A 21,130-nucleotide genomic window follows, 5' to 3' on the forward strand; every position below is an offset into this window, starting at 1 on the left:
CTGAATAAAACGGCCGATTTAGTCAAATAGGGTGTCATATTTCGTTCGACATCCACTCCACTAGGTGGCAAACATGTCATACGTCATCCCCGAGTCCGAAAAAGGTCATGGTTTAAACAAAAGTTTTGAGCTACAGCGTATTGAATCAGTGCGTGCAATACCGGAGCTAGTGTGCGTGTGAGCCACTTAGTCAGAGCGATATTGTCAACGTTAGCGAGTATTTGCATTAGATTATCGTCTAATGGCATCAAAAAAGTTTACCTGAAATGAAGTGTTGGGTCTTCTATTCGCGGACCCTGATTCTGAAGGGGAATATCTGCCTTCAGGAAATGACGGTGATTCGTTTAGTGAGGCTTCAGATGCGTCCCTGCCTTCAATGATGCAGCTGGACAAAGTGAGAGTTTACTCCATAGTTTAGCTTACACCAAGCACAAACGTTGAATCGTTTGCCCAATGTCACTGGTGGGAATAATGTTTCACGGGTTCGGAGTGTTCATCGGGAAGTTAGCAGGGTGTTAGTGGTGTGGCGAACAAGGCTGGAGGTAGCCTAATAGCGCTAGCTTCTGTCTTTTGCCTCTCCACAATCGCGGCGACAGTAACGTGGTGGAGCCTTTGTCTAATGCGACTGGGTATGTTAGACGAGGTCGAAGTGCTCATAGGAGAGTTAGGGGGGAACGTAGTGGCAGTGTGGGGAGTCGCAATGAGAATGACAGTAGGCCTAGTCCGAGCTGCGCAAATTCTCTCCACTCGACGCGCGCGAGGCAGATCTGGCCATGCTGCTCGCATGGTGGAGGTGGTGACACGCTCTCTCCCTCTCCCTCTCCCCCCCCCACACACACACACACACATTAGGTCATGCATAGTCTATCACAAGATGATGGGAATGCCGGCCCTGTATGGATAGGGAGTCATTATCTCTACAACAAAAGGCCTGCTACATAAAAAAAAAAAATGTCAGCCATTTATTAGTAATGATTTACACTGTTGATTTGCTATCTATTTCCCTGATCATTTAGGACATACACTATGTGTTCCTTTTTGTGTGTTCATGTCCTTGTGATGTGTGTGTCTTTGTCAGCTAAGAAAAAAAAACATCAACAAAAACAACAAAAAGAAAAAAAATACTAACATTGTCTCTTGTCTTGTCTCGTCATCTCACTCCTGATCTGTGCCTTGCCGTGGCAAATGAGCTTTTGAACTAAACAGGTCTTGTCTACTTGTGTTTGTGTGTCATCTGAATAATCTATATGTGCCCCATACATGGAATCAGAGTGCCTACTGTATGTAGTAAATGGAAAATCCCTACAGCAAAAGGCCAGTCTACTGCTACATGCATTTGGTTTGTTTCGGCCATTTATTAGTAATGATTTACACAGTTTGTTCACTACTTACTATTTACCTGAGCATTCAGTATTGTGCAATATAGCATACAGAAGGTGAGGGACATTTTGGGGGGAAAGAAGTGGTGCATTTTATCATTCAAACATGCGACTTTTCATGAAAATTCTATAATCCAAGATGGCCGCCACCATATGACGTCATAATATGCAAATTAGATATAAACATTTAATCTCTACATAAACTTTGGGTCATCCTTAATATTTCTCTAATTTACAGAAAGTCTCTATCTCTTATCACTTTTAAGATATAGCCTTTTGAAATGAAGATGTCAAAATTGATCGTTTCGGAAAAAAACCTCTGGCGCCTAAAGGGTTAAGGCGAGACACTACAGGTGAATAGGGTAAAACAAGCAGATATCACTATGAAACTTCCCCAGTTGATTACTTACATTAATATGAGAAAAAAATGTATTACAAGTTTACTGTAATTTAATGTTTACATATGCAAATTAGGCATTATCTAATTAAATATGCGCTAATTTGCATACATTTTAAGGCACGAAACCTGAGCATTGGATACAGCCAGGTTAAAAATTATGTTTTCATTGTGTTCAGATATTAGATGGGGAAACATTTACAGAGGGATTTATGAATATCTACTTTTGTTATCCTGTAAATCAGAAAATTATGTCACTAGCCCTAAAAAATCGATTTTTTCCATGTTTTTAGGCATAAAATGTCATGTAAGTCAGGCTAGGAATAATATATCAACAAACCCCTCTGTAGAAATCTTCGACATATAGTTAGGCATAAGTCTAGAAAGTTTGGTGTATGTACGTGCTTCTGAAGTGGAGTTTTTGAGCTCAGAGTGTGAGAGGAAACTAATTTTGAGAAAACAGCCTTGAAAGACAGCCAATGAGATTCCGTTCTCAGCCTAGACTCGCCTTTGAACTTTCGCGATTGGTTGCTGCTACAAAGGAAGTGTCCATATATGGATCACATAGCGTGATACAGGAAAAACAGAGCTTTCCAACGGTAGTACACATGATATGTTTTGGACCCAGGTCACGGGAGTGCATGCAAGGTTAGAATGCTAACTTTTGCTGAATTTAGGAGAAATATACAGGCGCGAGTAGACACAATATAATGAAATAAACACCTAAATGTGTAAATCGGACTTTTTTGTTGTAGTAGTGTGAAAGAATACATGCTAAGGTAACATACTAGCTCAAAATCTTGAAATTGACCAGTGCATGAAAAAACGATGTTTTCACCTGCCGTGTCTCGCCTTAACTATGTTAACAATGCTAACTATGTAACTTAGCTAATAATTTATAACAGTTATGCTAAAATACTAAGAATGCTAACATGCTAACCATGTGACTTAGCTATTCATTTTTAGCAGTTATACTAACAATGCTAACTATGGTAACCATGTGACTTAGCTATTCATTTTTAGCAGTTATACTAACAATGCTAACTATGCTAACCATATTACTTAGCTAACTTAGCTAATGTTTTCTAATAGTTTAGTCAAAATTATAATGATAATGATTTAAGGGCAGCCGTGGCCCACTGGTTAGCACTCTGGACTTGTAACCGGAGGGTTGCCGGTTCGAGCCCCGACCAGTGGGTTGCGGCTGAAGTGCCCTTGAGTAAGGCACCTAACCCCTCACTGCTCCCCGAGCGCCGTCAATGTAGCAGGCAGCTCACTGCACCGGGATTAGTGTGTGCTTCACCTTACTGTGTGTTCACTGTGTGCTGTTTGTGTTTCACTAATTCACCGATTGGGTTAAAATGCAGAGACCAAATTTCCCTCACGGGATCAAAAAAGTATATATACTATAACTATGCTAACTAGCATGTTAACAATGTTAACTATGCTAACCATATGACTTAGCTTATCATTTTTAGTAGTTATGCTAACGATGCTAACTAACATACTAATAATGCTAACTATGCTAACCTTGTAACTTAGCTAACCTAGCTAATCATATTTAGCAGTTATGCTAACTATGCTAACTAGCATGCTAACAATGCTAACGTCTCCTCCAAGTGACATGCTCCAAGTATGCTACAAGTCTCCTCCAAGTGACAATCATATTATACACAATGCTGGCAATGCTGAGAACAATTAGCATCCTCGTTTATCTTACTTACATTGAGTTGACTGTGTGGCTTAATCCACAGATGTGGTGAAGCACTGTTTCGTTATGGTTTGCTAAGGAGTAACCCATTGCTTGAAATAGTGGAGAGCTGGGTGTCAAATCTTTGCATTGTATCGCGGAGTGATTTATTATTAGCTGTGCTGAGTCTGAGTTGAAATGTCCAGGGATATTCCAACTCATGGAACGTCTCTCGGCCAATCAGAAACAAATAAATAGCTCCATAGAACCAAATCGTTGTATAATAACTAATATTGTATTAATATTTGTTAATAGTTAACTAAATGTCTTTTTGGCACTAATTAAGAGTTATTTCTTACATAATTTACATGTTAACTGTTTATTTACAAACTATATACTAATATAAAAGTTAATGACATATTATTATTTATCTAGCTTTTCTGATTAGCTTTGTGGAGAATTTATGGAATTTATGGTTTATGGCTTTATGGTCTTGTGGGGTGTATAAGGCACACCTCTTCTTCCACTTCATCCTTATTGGATACCTTTGTGGTTGGCTGTCCTGTAATTGGTGACCCTGTCTAGTGTTTGAAAGTAGTGTACTCTTTGCCTTTGGAAGTACTGTTTGGTTGCTGCTTGAATTTAGTGAAATTCAGGGGAGGGGTGTAACAGAGTTAGAAATATAGTTTAGTGTTTGTATGTGATTTTCGCCGTAATTAAGCAGCTTTTTTGAGATTGGTGTTTTGGAGCCCCCTTTGGAGAAACGGTATACTGCAGCTCTGCTGCGTTTTGTCCTCGCATAGTTGCCATAGCTGATCAGAAGCGGTATGCTTTGCATTGGGTAGGTTGACTGTATAAAGCACTCTCCACTTTGTTTTAATCTTGTAACTGTAAAATGTTGTTTACCGTAAATCCTCTAATATAGGCCCGGGCCTTTATTTCACTCAAGTGCATCGTGGTCCAGGCCTTTATTGGAAAGAGGCCAGAATTAGAGACAGGCCTCTATTTCTATTTGAGCAAAACAGACTACCAGTGGAAAGAATAAAAATGTGATTTTGTGTCTATTTGAACCTATAAAATACTAGGTTCATTTATTGAAAAAGTACAGTTACCATAACGGTATACAGAACATTAACAACAAATAGCCTACCGGTAATTCAGGCTAAATTCCAGTGTAGTAATATGGTAACAAAAACGTAGCAAACATACCAGTAGTGCATTGTAAACACTTAACCATACATGGTGATAATTAGGCTATTGATTCAACAAAAGGCAACTTACCGCTCACTCAAATTGTCTTGTTTGGTTGGAAGTAAAAAAAAATAAAAAAAATCCTCCAATTCTGTTTAATCCTCCTCCTCAATTTCCTCCCCCTCTTCATCTCTCCCTGTAATCTCCTCATCACTCGCGCCAGTCTCTACAACAAGTTCATTATTGTACAGTTCTTCTTCATCCTCCTCATGTTCTGCTGCGTGTCTGTTCTCTTCCTCGCGCAGACGGGCAGCAGTCAGGGCCTGTCGTCCAGCAGCGCAGGGCTGTAAAGAACGATACATTAATTTAGTTTGGCCGTTATTGCCCATTAAGTCACAGTGGACAGGCTCACTCACGAATGCAATAGTGATAGAAGTGAGTGCTAATTTCAAAATACCTGTCCCTCTCGGAAGCACAATATGAGGTTGTCCTCACTCCCGTCGGGTTTCACAGACTGCCCACACACTTTGAAGGACTTGATGATCAGGTCCTTGTCCAGCTTGTCCCAAGCAGCAAGAACCCAGTCCACAAGCAGATGGCGAGATGGTGCTTTTAGGTTCCCTCCACTTGTGTATTGCTTGTCTGCGTCCCCAGCCATCCACTCATCATAAGAAGCATGTAGGCTCGCTTTGAATGGCTGGTTCCACATGACATCGGGGGCTTGGACATACTTAGTGCAGCCTCCTGGGATCACCGCGGTTGTGATGTTGTAGGGCCTCAATTCCTGTTTGGTAGAGGTGCTGATGTGACAGCGGTAGGCATCCCACACCAGCAGGCGCGGGCGAAAACTGAATTTGCCTACCACTGACCTTAGCCATGCTGTGGTCAAGTCGTCATTCATCCAGCCGTTGGCAGATGTGGCGATGACTGCTCTTGAGATCTCTTGGTGCATTGCCTTCACCTCACGGATGGCCCCCCGGAAGACGACATAAGGCTTGAGGTTAGTGCCATCAGCCTTGGCAGCAAGGACAACAGTGAGATGGCTTTTCTCGTGGCCTGTTGTTTTGAGCGCAACGCTCTTCGTCCCTCTTACGTCAATGGTACTGGGAGACACCATATCGAACCAAACGGCAGTCTCATCCATTGCAATTATGTCCTTCTCTGAAATTCTTTTCGAGACGACAGTCTTGCTCACGTAGTCGACGAATGAGACAAGTTTCTCTGTGAGGAGATCTGGGTCCTTCTGAGCCATTGTGGTGCGACGTCGCAATGCGAAGCCATTTCGGTTTAAAAACTTTTGTAGCCAACCCCTGCTAGCCAGAAATCGTGCACCGCTATGACTCACTGTGGGGTAGATTTCCAGAGCCTTGTTTCGGATCATTTTTCTCGACACTCGGTTATGATTGTCCCTCATTGAATAGATCCACTCAGAGAGTTTTATGTCCAACTCCTCGCTAACCTTTTTTCTCCCTCCTCCTGGCAGTCTTGCTCTCTTTTTGTTTGCTGCGGCTAGATCCATTTTCTGCTTTTTCCAGTATCTTATTCTTTTCGGGTCAATGTTAAAATGTTTAGCAGCTTGCTCCCCAGAGTGCTCTGCAGCATATTCCAGCACGTTCTCTTTGAACTTGATATCAAATTTTCGTCTCCTCGCTGCCATGGTAAACTAACGTTAGCCTACTGGTGAAAACTGAAATCTCACGTTCGAGTCAAGAGCGAGGTGATGACCAGGCGACCGTAGTTATGGCTTGGATTCGTTAGCAAACATTGCCCCCCTGTGGTACTTGTATGTTACTACCACAAGTATAATGTTGAGGCCTGCCCAGAAAAAACGTTGGTTCTAATTATAGCCCCGGCCTGTATGAGAGACCGGCCATTATTTACCTCCTCCGACAGCAAGACCGGCCAATGTTAGAGTCCCGGCCGCTAATGGAATACAGGCCAATATTAGAGGATTTACGGTACGTTAAAAACTTTGATATACCACCTGTATTATATTACTTTACATGTATTGTTAGGATTTGGGTGCAATTGTAGCAACTTAGAGAACATTTATTAATGTTTTCATTATGACCACGAGTTCATACACACGAGTCTAACGTGACTAGCTGTAAACTCCGCTAGCAACTTTCCATGCATTTAGTGTAGGCTAGTTTAGCTTAGTGTGCATGGAAAGGGCAATTCAGTCTAGCAGGAAATTAATGTACATTTAGTTTAGCATTATGTTTATGCATTACCTCCGTATGGTCTACGTCTGTGAGTGTTTAGTGAGTCTCAGAATATTTATTCTAACTCCAACATTAGGCTACAAAACTAAGCCCATTTATTGCAATTTACCCATTTAGTGTTTTTAAGTGTCGGTGCCATCAATTAAATAATGTTCAAAATGCTCTCTGTAAAATTGCAGCCTCTTGTGCATGACTTAGCTGGGCGAACAAAGCTGCCCATACTATGTTGTGAAGTGCTGGGAGGGAGAAGAGGGAAAGCAATTTAATGTGTTAATGTGTAGCCTACAACAAGTTTCATGCTGTAATCTAGACCTGACATCAACATAAATATCTGTTTTATGTAGATTTCTACACCTGCAGCATTTACCATTAGGCTACTAACAAATAATTTTACCATTAGGCTACTAAAAAATAGCCTACCATTAGGCTACTAACAAATAATTTTACCATTAGGCTACTAAAAAATCATTTCTGGGGTGAGCCTATTTGCTATGGTAACCTAGCAACCTGTGTGTGTGTGTGTGCACGCGTGCGGAAAGATGAGGGTGCATGCATGTGTGTGAGGGGTTCTTTTTTAGGCATACTGTCTTGCAATTGAACGTGAATAAGTTTACTTACTTAAAAACATCAAAGCTAAACAAGCTATCATGACATCGCTACAAATACAGTATGTGATTAAAATCAGCCAACATCAATGTAGGCTATAGGCTACGTAGATGGATGATCGATAGGCTAGATAGATTGATAAATAGCCTAGCCTACTTTATTGACGCTTGGTGAAACAGCATGGAGTGGATATTTAGGTTCAGATGCTTGTTCTTTTCCTTTTTGAGTATGTAATGATCCCAAAACTTTAGACATTCTCTGCCATTTATGGATATCTTGACTCCACCATTGCGCCAGCTAAATTCAGAATGTACGATTCACGCGCTAGTGGTGTGCTTCCTGAACAACGGTCCGTGTGGAACAATCAGATCCCTGCGCGTATAGTGCGCGTCATAGAAATTTAACGAGGCTTCGAGACAGGGTTTTTGCCTCGAGTAATTTTTGTAATCGAGTTATTCGAGTAACTCGATGAATCGTTTCAGCCCTAATAGGAATCATGCATGTAATATAGCCCATTCAACAACTACTTTTTATTTTGCTTGTGCAGATGCTGTTTTATGTATGCCTGTGTCTGAAGGCACTTTTCCTAAAGGAATAAAAGTGATAAGCCAGTTTTGGTCTCAGTCCCTTCACTGTCTGACTAATAGTTATATATTACTAATATTAATTAAGCTGAACCAACTTTATTATAAGGGTGCACCCCCACTGATAGTTATATATTAGTAATATATTAATTAAGCTCAACCTACTTTATTATAAGGGGCCCCACGCTTATAGCTATATACTACTAATATATTAATTAAGCTTAACCAACTTTATTGCAAGCGTTTCTGGCGCCGGCAAGAGTGGCGGCATGTCAAGGTAGCTCCGTGTTTTTTTCTTGAATTTCCCCTTCGGGATCAATAAAGTATCTTTCTGTCTATCTATTGTAAGGGTCCTATGGGGAGTGGTTCATATTGGGATAGGCAGAAGCACAGTTTAATATCAATTAGTTAAATAATAATAAGTCATTAACTTTTCTATTAACATATAGTTTGTAAATAAACATTTAACATTTAAATGATGTAAGAAATAACTGTTAATTAGTGCCAAAAATACATTTAGTTAACTATTAACACATATTAATACAATATTAGTTAATAGATTTGCTAAAACATTAACATACAGATTTTATGCAAACAATACATATTTAATTGATGATGAAAAAACTATTAACTTGTGCCAAATAGATATGTTAGTAACAATTAACAAATATTAACAAAGGGTTAGATAATTACTAGTTAATAATAACTATTTATTATGGCACCTTATTATGGAGTGTTACCGAACACACTAATAAGATCAATAAGAACACACTAATAAGATCAATACGAGAGTAAGAACACACCTCCGGCAGCACTTGTCTGTTGTCATGGTTATCTAATCTGAAATGAACCAATGGCTTTGATTCAGCATCTTAAAGACAGGAAGTAACTGTGGAAAAAGCATTTTAAAAAGGCATTCACCTTGACCTATGTTGTTGACATTGGAAGTTTTCTGCTAAATCCTTCTTTAAATTACAGTCAATATGGCCAAACACTGTACATGTGTAAACTCAGTACAGGTGTATCAGATGAAGGTAGAAACAAGCGAAGAGGAAGCCAAGTAAGCCTATTTACATACAACAGCTGTTCCCTGGGAGGACAGACAGCCCGCTCTTGCATACGCATCACAGAGCACAACTCAGGAATAGACACCATTATGCCAAGCGGCCCCTCTGAGTTCGGCCTCAACATTGTGATTGGAGCCCATTTCAAGAGTCCTCCAAACACTCAAGTATTTGGTGGGAGAGAGATCAGATTACCACTCACACACACAAACGCACACACACAAACACACAGGCACACACACAAATGCACACACACACAAACAGGCACACACACGAACCCACACACACACACACAAACCCACACACACACACACAGGCACACACACACACAAACGCACACAGACACATGCGTGCACACATACATAGGCACGCACAAACACAGGCACACACATGCAGGTACGCACGCACACACACCCCCACCCATGCATGCACCTTTACACACACACACACACACACACACATACATACGCAGAGTGGGAGTGGGTGGTGGAGATGTCTCAATTATGTCTTCAAATGTAATTTCCTTTGATACCTGTCCCAGATCTAAAATAACTCCTGTTAATCATTCAGTCTAATAAGTCCTGTGCCATCTAAGCACATGTGACGGAGGTTTACTCTATGATCACGATGTTTAATAGCCCCAGGGGCACTTTCTACTATACAGCTGAAAAGGCTGTAGCTATGGCAACATACAAGGGCTCTCGAGCTGCCTTCATTAAACAAAACAAAGAAAATCACAGTGGCTGAGGTATCTTGCCAGAGTAAGACCTCTCTGTCACTGAGAAGGGTTTCAGTGAAGTTTTGATCCTGCCCACAGTCCTCAGTGATGTTCTACCACATGCATATGCTGCTGCTGATATGTCCTCTATTTACATATGTTTTCATTTCCCAGTGCTCTTAACAAATGATTTGCATTCACAGAGACATTGGCTGGATGAGAAGAAGAACAACTTTATCAGAGCTCTAACAAAGACTGCACTAAACACACTTTATCACAGCTCTAACAAAGACTGCTCTAAACACCAACACTTTATCAGAACTCTAACAAAGACTGCACTAAACACACTTTATCACAGCTCTAACAAAGACTGCTCTAAACACCAACACTTTATCAGAACTCTAACAAAGACTGCACTAAACACACTTTATCACAGCTCTAACAAAGACTGCTCTAAACACCAACACTTTATCAGATCTCTAACAAAGACTGCACTAAACACACTTTATCACAGCTCTAACAAAGACTGCTCTACTAAACACCAACACGTTATCACAGCTTTATTATACGGCTCTTCACAATGCTAGTAGAACGCTCCATTGAATGGGATTTCACAACGTTCTACGGTAAAATAAATTCATGTAATTACCGCTGCAAACATATAATTACCGCTGTCAATGGCAACAGGTTTTGTGCTTCTGATTTATGTCGCTTTGGACACTTTTGTCCAAAGCAACTTACAAATAAAACAATACAATAGTTAAATTAACAGTGAATGGTTTTAAAAGTTAACAATAATACCCCCAGTTCTCCAGCATATACAGGCTTTTCAGCCATGGTATGGAGCATGAGCAATTAACCACTTATCAGACACAGACACAGGTACACAAAGCAACGTACCGCAGCTCAAGTGTACATCTTACTCTGTGAGTGGGCTTCCTGGCAGAGGAGTGGGGATCCAGGGGTTGTTAGCAGCACCTTGTTCCAGTTGTTCTCTAACAGCCGTGCTACTGCAACATGAATCATTACTGCAGTCATGAGGCGAATCCTGCACGAGACTGCCTGCCCAATGGCCACGCTGTATATCCACAATTAAATACAATTACTGCGTGACATGAGTCATTTAGACGCGTATTAACACCACCACTGACCTATGTAAATTGGGAGGTGGAAAATGACACTCCCACATCATTTCACAGGGAGCTTGTGGAGAACCAGCACGCCAGTGAAGCTTTGATCTGTTTCTGTGTGTGTTTCTCTCTCTGGGTTCCTCGCTAGGCAATCATAAAATGGCGTCAGTCTGTCTGTCTCTCTGTCTGTATGTCCACAGACATCACTTCAAAAGTAGCGGTCCAGCCAGAGGGTCACCACATCTAGGGCCTCCTACTGGACTGTATGTGACCAGCTGGGTCCAGCTCACCATGCAGATGCTGTAATTTGGTGAAGATTGTGTGACACGGAAAGTGCCTGACCGCTCTTGTTCTTCTCTTGCTCTGGTCTGAGAGAACAGTGATAGCATATTGGTGGTCTGAGAGAACAGTGATAGCATATTGGTGGTCTGAGAGAACAGTGATAGCATATTGGTGTACATTAACAGATTTATGGGTTCACCTGCCTAAATCATTAGGGCTGTCAGAGCCTGTTATATGTGCATGCATGATTTATATACTTCTCTATTATATACTATACTATACTTATTCACCACTGCTCAAACGTATCAGCAAGTGTCTTATTTGTGTTAATGATCTGTAATCTATCCCACGGTCATCATGTATCATTAATGTTGATGAGTAAATGAGTGATGAAGAGGAGCAGCGTTTGGAGCAGCGTTTGGTCGTGACTGGGTCTCATGAACTGCCTTCTTCTCTCCTCGCATGCTCTCTCTCCTCCACGTCTCCGACTTTAACAACCTTTTATTAACTGGCCAAGCGTCTGCGGTCAGCACCCGCAGTTTGGGAATGGCTATCATGGCGTATCTCATTTGGTGGTATTGTACTGGCTAAAGCCCTAATCAGGCCCTTAACAATCTGGCTATGTAATTATCCTGTCATCTAATTAGCTCATTAGGAGTAAGAGGCTTCCATTACTCTATTCAGAGCTGATGCAATGATGATGATTAAACAAGATTGCCTGTTTTTTCTCATCCCCATGCGCTGGGCTTGGCTGTGGATTCATCTCACCAAACAGTCACATTGGACATGGTGTTTTTTTCTAAACATTTGGCTGAAACTTTTCTCCAATGCATCTGACAGGTCTTGTCAGATACGGGGAAATTGGTTGTACTGTAACACTAAACGTAAAAACATTGCTGCAATCAATGTATCACTTCAGTCAGCATTAAGGTAATTTGTGAGCGTTGAGTTTCAAATGAGATTGAATTTCAAAACCTGATAGTTTGGCCTTACGATCAGCTTTTAGCTTAGGGGAAAACCAAAAGAAGGGTTCTGGGTAATGAAGTCTTCAAAGAGAAGTCATGTAGTAGACTGACAAAGAGTTATGAGCAATTTTTCATTTTTCGAACATTTCAAAACATTCAAATTCGGCTTTCATTCAGTCTTGAAAGTTTTACTGCCCGAAATGAATTCCATGTATAATAGATCAAATCATCTTCTGCCGTCTTGTCTCCCTCAGGGAGGGTCTAGTGTGTTCTCTTGACTACACCACTCCTGGGAGGGTCTAGTGTGTTCTCTTGACTACACCACTCCTAAGAGAGATGGGAGGGTCTAGTGCAGGGGGCTCAAACGCAAATGAGCTGGGGGCCACTTCTGCCAATCTGATTGGAGGGCCACATCAGTGTTAAAGAATAATACAAAAAAGAAAACGGCTATTTCCTAAAATGCAGTGTTTTTTTCAAACACAAAACTACAAACAGAAAGTGCAAGTATTTGTATCTATTTGTAGACACCTGTGCTAGCAACCTTGTAGCTTATAAATAAAATAATGATAAAATAAATATTAATACAAATTATAAAAACAAACAAAAAAACATAAAAACAGGTAGGTGTGTGTGTTTCACACCAAATAAAAATATTTTCCTCTCATAACTTTTTTAAACCTGGTAATAGGCGTCAGGGTTAAGAAAGCAACACCATTGGATTTTTATATCAAAATTTCAAAAGGCCATGGCTTGAAAGTGGTCAGAGATAAAGTCCTACTGTAAATGTAAAAATCTTTGAGTATAAACACAAGTTTATGAAGGGGGTACATTTACCCATCTAATTTGCCACTGGATGGCAAGCACCTCAAATTATGCACCTTTCAGTAAATACTGGATGAACATTTGAGCAGGTTTACTTTCTTTTTTGTCATATTACAAACATAACAAATTAACAGGAAAACACCTAAGATGTAGGCCTATACCAACAATAGTAAACTATTACTGGCCTATAACCACAAGGCCTACAATAAACCTGGTCAAATCAGTTCCTATCGAGGGTGACTTTGTAGTTCTTCAGAGCCCTATTTCTACTAGCCCTGCTGTCTGTACCATGTCCATTACGGACACTATCATCACGATTACCACTGGCACCTCCAGCTATGTTGGGCAGAGGGTCGAAATAAGCATGGTATGCTTAGTGGACACCGTCGTATAAGTTACACGCAAAGACGCACCTACTGTACATTCACAGACGCACCGTGACTATCACTGTCAATAGACGATCGATCATAATCTCCAAAAGGATATTCTCCTTCAGAATCAGAATAGGTGAATAACATAGCTACCTAAGACTTCATCACACGTGAACGTTTTTCAACATTTGGTGTAGGCCTATTTCTGCTTCAATTTGTGCAAAACTATGGCCTGCATCACGTCATTACAAATCTTCGTGTTTCTCGCATGTAAGTATTTCCTGAAAACTTTGTGCAGCGATTTTGGGTTGAATCAAGCTCTGGATGTCTAGCAAATAGTGGAGGAGAGTACAAATGGGATTTGTCACCGTACTTGGATCTATCATCTGTTTTAATCAGTATCGTTTGTCGCAATTAAAAATACCCTCAAGGGCTGGATTACATTATTATTTTGACATATGTTGCGGGCAGGAATTGGGCCGGACGCAGGCCGGATTTGGCCTGCGGGCCGGGAGTTTGAGACCCCTGGTCTAGTGTGTTCTCTTGACTACACTACTCCTAGGAGAGATGGGAGGAGTTAGACATGTGATAATGTCAGTGGATATGTCATAAGAGATGAGAGGAGTTAGACATGTGATAATGTCAGTGGATATGTCATAAGAGACGGGAGGAGTTGGGGCATATTAATGAGTTGGTATTAGCATGTTGGGGCATATTAGTGAGTTGGTATTAGCTTGTTGGGGCATATTAGTGAGTTGTTATTAGTGTCACAGGTTTAGTAGTCATGGTTGTTACTTTACAGCAATTAATTACTTCACTTTTGGCTGTAATGAAGCACTCCCCTGCACCCACACACAGACTCAGAGAATTAGGTAAGAAAATACAAAAGTCTTTATTTTACAATTCATAATGGAAAATAAAGTTAAAAAGTCCAATGTAATTTCTCTGGCCCTCCACTCTCCTAATCCACTGCCGACTGTGAAGAAGGTCCGGTCCTTTCCTGTCTACCGGAGGCCTAAGCTGGAACACATGACAAACACATACACACCCTTCTGTCATACAGCACTTGGGGAAGTTTCACCCTACACACGAACACCGGGTGGCACTACAGGAGTGTAGGTGTAAGGGAGGTGTAATTCCACACGGATCACTGGTCCGGCAGTCTGCAGTCTGTGGCCTGTCGTCATTGAGCGTTATTCCGATGTTCTCCCCAGCGTCGTCGTGGCCAGTGGCGTTCCGGATCACGTCGTCTGCTCCCCTTCTCTGGGCTCAACCAGATGCCGCTCGGCGGGAAAACTGCTTGTCTAGCTGGCGATATAAGCCGTCCGCCGGTCCGTTAGCGATCCACCACTCCAATGCTGCAACACACAAAGACAAGCCAGAGACAAGGCACAAACTCCCCACAGGCACATTCACACTGGCTTATCAACATACCTCTCGCCCCTTCCTACCAATCAAGTGTGGTCCAATAACCCAGTGCAATTACTAATCAGTTATCAGTTGATAAGCTACAGCTGGTTTGTTTACATGAGCGCCGGCTAGTCCGTCACTCAACTACTTCCCCACCTATGGTTCCTAGACTCTACCACATGACATTACCATGTTGGGGGCATATTAGTGAGTTGCTATTAGCTTGTTGGGGCATATTAGTGAGTTGGTATTAGCATGTTGGGGGCATATTAGTGAGTTGGTATTAGCATGTTGGGGCATATTAGTGAGTTGGTATACAACTATAATCAAACTTCATTTCAGTTCTACCAGAAAGACTCGGGGAGGTACAATAAAAGTGAACACATGTTTTTAATCCATCAAAGGATTTACAAAAGACATAAGCAAGAATGAGGTAGTCTTTGGCATAGGCCCCGTCCTCGGTCCAGATCACTGAGTGTGCAGACCCTGCCGGAACGAGACGGCAGGGGCGGAGCCTACCCAAACTGGTGGTGGTTAGGAAGGAAGGGTGGGAACATCTAAACATCGGCACCTGAAAGCAGCAGGCAGGTGTAAAGTCATGTCATTATAAAGACTGATGTAGACTGGTGATTGGTCAGAAGTAATGAATGAGTGATGTATTGAGTCCTACTGGCAGAACTTAATGCTGATGCTTCCATATATGCACAAGAGAGTTTCACCTTGCAGGGTCACATAATATGTGCACAAGAGAGGTCTTATATCCCTTGTGGTTGTTCTTGTGGTCACTGACACCATATGCTGGTAGTTGTGGTCACTGACTCCATATGCTGGTAGTTGGTACTACTAGGTGAAGCTCTGTCAGATGCTAGAATTATACGATATTGAAAAAAAAAAAACTTGGATTTTGTTGATAATGATAATTAGATAACATTTTGCATCCTGTTTTTTTATACTTATGCTATACTTTTTTTGAACTCCATCCTGTTTGACCTCCTAGGCTACTCCATCCTGTCTGGTCTCCTAGGGTGAGGCTACTCCATCCTGTCTGGCCTCCTAGGGTGAAGCTACTCCATCCTGTCTGGCCTCCTAGGCTACTCCATCCTGTCTGGCCTCCTAGGGTGAAGCTACTCCACCGTCTCCAATTAACTCCATAGTCTGCAGCAGGGATCATCACACGTTCCACATCCACAAGCCATAGAACACCTCCATAGAACACCTCCATAGAACAGCTGTATTCATCCAGCTTCATCCAGCCATAGAACACCTCCATAGAACAGCTGTACTCATCCAGCCATAGAACACCTCCATAGAACACATAGCCTGACGAGCCAGACCCACATCAAGATGTAGGGTCTGGGAACTTACCATAGGCACTGCTCAGTGCTCAATCAAGATTCAAATTTCCTCTGCATGCAATAGGATAGCGCTACAACTCATGAGTCCCATGTATTTTCCCACCAGCGGAGCTTGTTGGCTAGTTGATGAAACTTTTGCCAATTTAAAAAAAAAGCTTAACTCCAGTCGTGATTCAAAGACCACTGTTTGCCAGCAGCAGCATCCATCTTCTTTGTTTTCAAGTAGCAGGAATTTCATGCGGAACCATCGCCGACTCTATACACGATGTGATTGGCCTGATAGAAGTTTAAACGTTTAGCATAAAACACCAGTTCATCCAGCTTCAATGGCTTCCTGTTACATTCTGAATCCAATTTAGAATTTTGCTACGTTTGCTACGTGTGGGCATCGCTTTCAAATGGCCACTTCAGTCGCGCATTACGAGGCGTGAAGCTGCGTGACGCTTTAGTACCACTTTCAGCCACTGTGCGTCGCTCTGCCACTGTACATCGCTCTGCCTGCCGCCCCTTCTGAAAAAGCTCGATTTACCTCGATTTAGGCTACTTGGGTATGGCTTAAGGCTTGACTACACGGTGGTAACGAAAATCGAAATCGAAATTTGCTGTCTACATTATTGTCAGTGTTGGGGGTAACGCAGCTACGCAAATCAAAACAGTGGTGTGATAATTGAGCCAGTAGAGAAATAACTGTTCAGAATTAATCTGTAGCCTTGGGTAGGCTTCTGCAGAAAACAATGTTGTTGCCGATTTAATACTATCTGGCGACGTTTTTAACAGGCTACGCAATAGAGGCTTAGACAACTATGACCCACGTTTTGGTTTCGTAAATTAATTTGCCCTACTTCTTGACTGCAATGTAGTCAATTGACTGCTTGACATGTCATTTTTATTTTTCTGTACAATAAACATACATCTGCTTTATGCCACAGAATTACATTCATATTTGGCTGACTTCTGCAGACGCGCAAAAAAACACTGCCAGGCCATCCTTAAAAATATTTTCGTTTACCATAACCCGATCAACCCTGTCAATTTAGAACCGACCCAAATATTTTTTTTTTTCCCTTTTAGTCCGACCGACTTGCCGGTTGTAGACCGACCGATTTTTTTACTCTAAACAACCAATACAAATAAAATACTATTTATTTTAGTAGGCCTAAGTATTGTGAATATAAATTGCCTACATACAAACGTAGGCTCTCTTAAATAAAACCCTGTGGCGTCATCTCTACACCATTGGTTTACGCATGTCACACTATGGCCTATACGCTTCGTTTCATTCACACAAACATCTCGACTCAACGCATTACTTGGCACGAAGCTCTGGAAGAACTGTGCCCAGAGTACACAACTGTTTCACCAGCACATTTAAATGACTTGACTAAAACCGTGCATAACTGGAGGTACACCTGTTATCTGAGCAGTCTGTATGTCCTCATTTTGCGAATGCGAGGACGATATGAGTCTGTTGCATAGATGTCCGAGTCACGCATAATGTTTGAAAACCACTGGCTCGTAATCACAATAATTTAACACACGACAGTTGGATACTTCATCATGTTCCCATGCCTATATTTTGGTGAGTAGCATAGAGATTGTTAAAACAATAAAGTATGGCTCTCCGTTTGGGACATCGAAAACTTTTTAATAGGGTAGACTACCGTCGGAGATGCTGACTTGCAAAGGCCTCGGGATAACACGTTATCTCCACTATCAACAGTCAATGCCTCCTTGATCAAAGTGGGGAATGAAAGAAAAAGTTTGAGAACCACTGGCTTAACAAGTTACCTGCAGTCCAGAACACACAGAATATTGCAACAGAAAGTTGCCCTTTATAATCAACTACTATTTGTTCCAACAGCATTCAAACAAAGCCTTTATAAAAGTGAAAAAAATATATATATTCCATAAGAAGTAAAATTTCAAGCTTCAGCTCCCCATGTCTGTGACAGGAAGACGTGACACCGCTTAATTCTCAGCTTGTTTATACCCCACACTGAACGCATAAGACTGCTAGGCCCATCACTGTGGGGTGCGGTAGCCTAGCCTACTCTCTGGGATTTAAGTAAAGCAATATAACCATACAAATGTTTCAAAATGAGTAATTTCGGCTTTGTCTGAACTGGCCATTGTAGGCTACATAAAAAATAAACAAGTAGGCATAGTCCCTATATAGCCTAGTAGCCTAATGAAACATATGGATTGATGTAGTATCTTTGTAACATTATTAAATTAATCTGTTACTATGCCTATGCCTACGTTTGCAAAAGAGAACATTTTAATTTGATTCACAATAATGTTACATTTAATTTACATGTTGACAATGAGTAGCTTAGTTTTGGTTGTTGTTGGTGGCGTTATTGCATGTTAGTTATGCCTACAATGCAAAATTGCTTCCTCACGATTGGAAGCTCTGCATAGGATTTCAAAATGCCACAAAACCGGTTTGTGAATAGGTCTGTGAGTTAGGAGTCTTCTTGACTTCTTTTAAGCTGTCACAGCTGGTGGGAAGGTGTGATTTGTTGGGGGCAGGGCCGGATTAACTAGGCACAAATGTCTGATGCCCCCCCCCTGCCCCCCAGCCAACGTGAATCGTGTGGTCAGTTAATAGGCTATGCCGAAATAGTTTTGAATATTAGTGTCGGGTGAATTAGGAAATGTTCTCAAAGTAGCCTTATGGCTGAAAGCTGCATGGGATCCCCCCTGTCAAGCAATATAACCATACAAACGCGCACACTCAAAAGGAGTAAATTCGGCTTTGTCAGAACTGAGCTGTGGACGACACGGCACGGCATGCCCAATTGAAAATAAATTAACGCAACGCAACACAGACCCCGCTTCTCTCGCGTCAGTCACTGACATGAACGAAACACAGACCCCGCTTCTCTCACGGCAGTCACTGACAGTAGCCTAGAATAAATGTATGGGGAACAAAACTTCCCCATGACAAAGACATCGTAAAACACTGAAAGTTAATATTTTGTCACTATAACATACATCTGTCCTTTGTCAAATGTGTTATGTTCCAAGTAGCCTAGTGCGTAATTCTGCTTCATAAAGTTGAACAAATACATTTGCTTATTTCACAGAAAAATATAAATAGCCAGTTAGGGTCTACAGTGCAGAGTTGGTAAGTTATGGTAGGCCAACTTGGAGTGAACATACAAACAGGGGAAATTCTTTCTCTAGTAGCTGAGTAGCCTCAGGTGCGCACGTAGACATAAGGCCGAACATGCAAGCGCCAATGAATCGTGCTCTCACGACAATCACGCCGTTAAACTTAAATAGGTTAACATCACTCTACAGTAAGTTCGCCTTCAAGCAAGGAAAACGATGATTTGAAGACATCTGTTTCGTTGGAAGGGCAAGGGGTAGCAACAGGGCAACACAGAGACAGGCCCGATGGCAGGGCTGTTATGAGAGTATTAAAATATGGGATATTCTACGGGAAAACATTAAAACGGCAAGACAGCGGGGGGAAGTTAAAATACGTGATAAACACGGAAAAAGTTGGCATGCATTGTTTCGGTCCCCGTGCACAGGGATTATTTGTCATATTATTAATCACATATGATTATTTGTGAAATTGTGCAAACAGGCGCAACACATTTGAAAAAGAAAGAACTGGTATGCAAGCTCACGGGAAAGATTGATTTAAGAACGTTATCACAGTGTGTGGCTGTGGTGCAAAGCAGCGCGACAATTGGCAGGGGAGGGTCATGTCTTTTTTAACAATTCTGTCGGAGGGTCATTGAACAATTTCTAGCAGGCAAGGGAGGGTCATGCAACTTTTGACTGAAGCACTCAAAATTCCTCTGGTGGCCCCTTCAATAAATAACGAACAGTCCCTAGATTGCTGCTGCTATATGTCTTGGTTCATGTCTGTTAACAACTGGTCAAACGCGTAGCCTATCTCGCGGTTGCATCCATTACAAACAAACATGCAATGTGAACGTCTGGGATTGGGAAGAGCACTAAATGCTCTACTGAATAAGCACAAAGTCAAACCTTTAAATGAAAAACACACGATTTAATAATCAAAAAAATAAACCGTTAATGAAGTAAACTTGTGACCATCAAAAATCGTTTATCGCCTGTAACTCTGTGATAACAGGACGTAACAGGAAGGCATTTGGCTGAGCAACGGAGGTTAATATGCTCTATATTTTGTCCAAATGATGTCTGTCTATCATCGTTGCACTCGGAGAAAACCAGAATGTTTAATTTGTCCTGCGTTTCTTCTACGGCTGCAAACGGGATTCAATCGCAGTTAACCAAATATTTCTTTATTAGGACAGGGCAGGCATATTTATGGCTATTAAATTAGTTCTAAACCAGTCTGCTAAAGTCTGTAGTGAAGTCTGTGTAGGGTTTTCCAGGCTCCATTTCTTTTTACGAGACACCCTGCTCACTTGAGCCATCTACCGGTTGTTTAGGTTGTTGCAGCGTCTCACTGGGAAAATACAAATTAAAGTCGCGTGATGCCGCGTGATCCCACGCGCGGACCGCGAGTGAAGCTGGCCAAGTCGAAGCACTGCCCACTGTATGTGGCTGTGGTCTGTAGCTGGTCTGTAGCTGTCCGTGTGTCAGTAACTATGTCTGTGTGTGAGTAACTATGCACTCTTTCTGTCTGTAGCTGTCTGTGTGTAAGTAACTATGCACTCTTTCTGTCTGTAGCTGTCCGTGTGTGAGTAACTACCAAAGTTTCATCGCTGGCACACAGGGCTGATGAGCCTATGAATGGAATGTAAAAGCTGCATCTTTAGAAGCCACATCTTGTGAAATGATGTCTATGGAGACCCTGCAATTGCAACTAAAACAATGACTGCAACATTTGAACATGTTTGTGCTGTTGTGTTCTGCTCTTTTTATATCAGCTTTCTCAGTCCTCCCCTGACTCTCCTCCTCCTTTTCTCCTGACTGTTCACTCCTCCTCCTCTC

Source organism: Alosa sapidissima, chromosome 7, assembly GCF_018492685.1.
Source record: "Alosa sapidissima isolate fAloSap1 chromosome 7, fAloSap1.pri, whole genome shotgun sequence".
NCBI lineage: Eukaryota > Metazoa > Chordata > Actinopteri > Clupeiformes > Clupeidae > Alosa > Alosa sapidissima.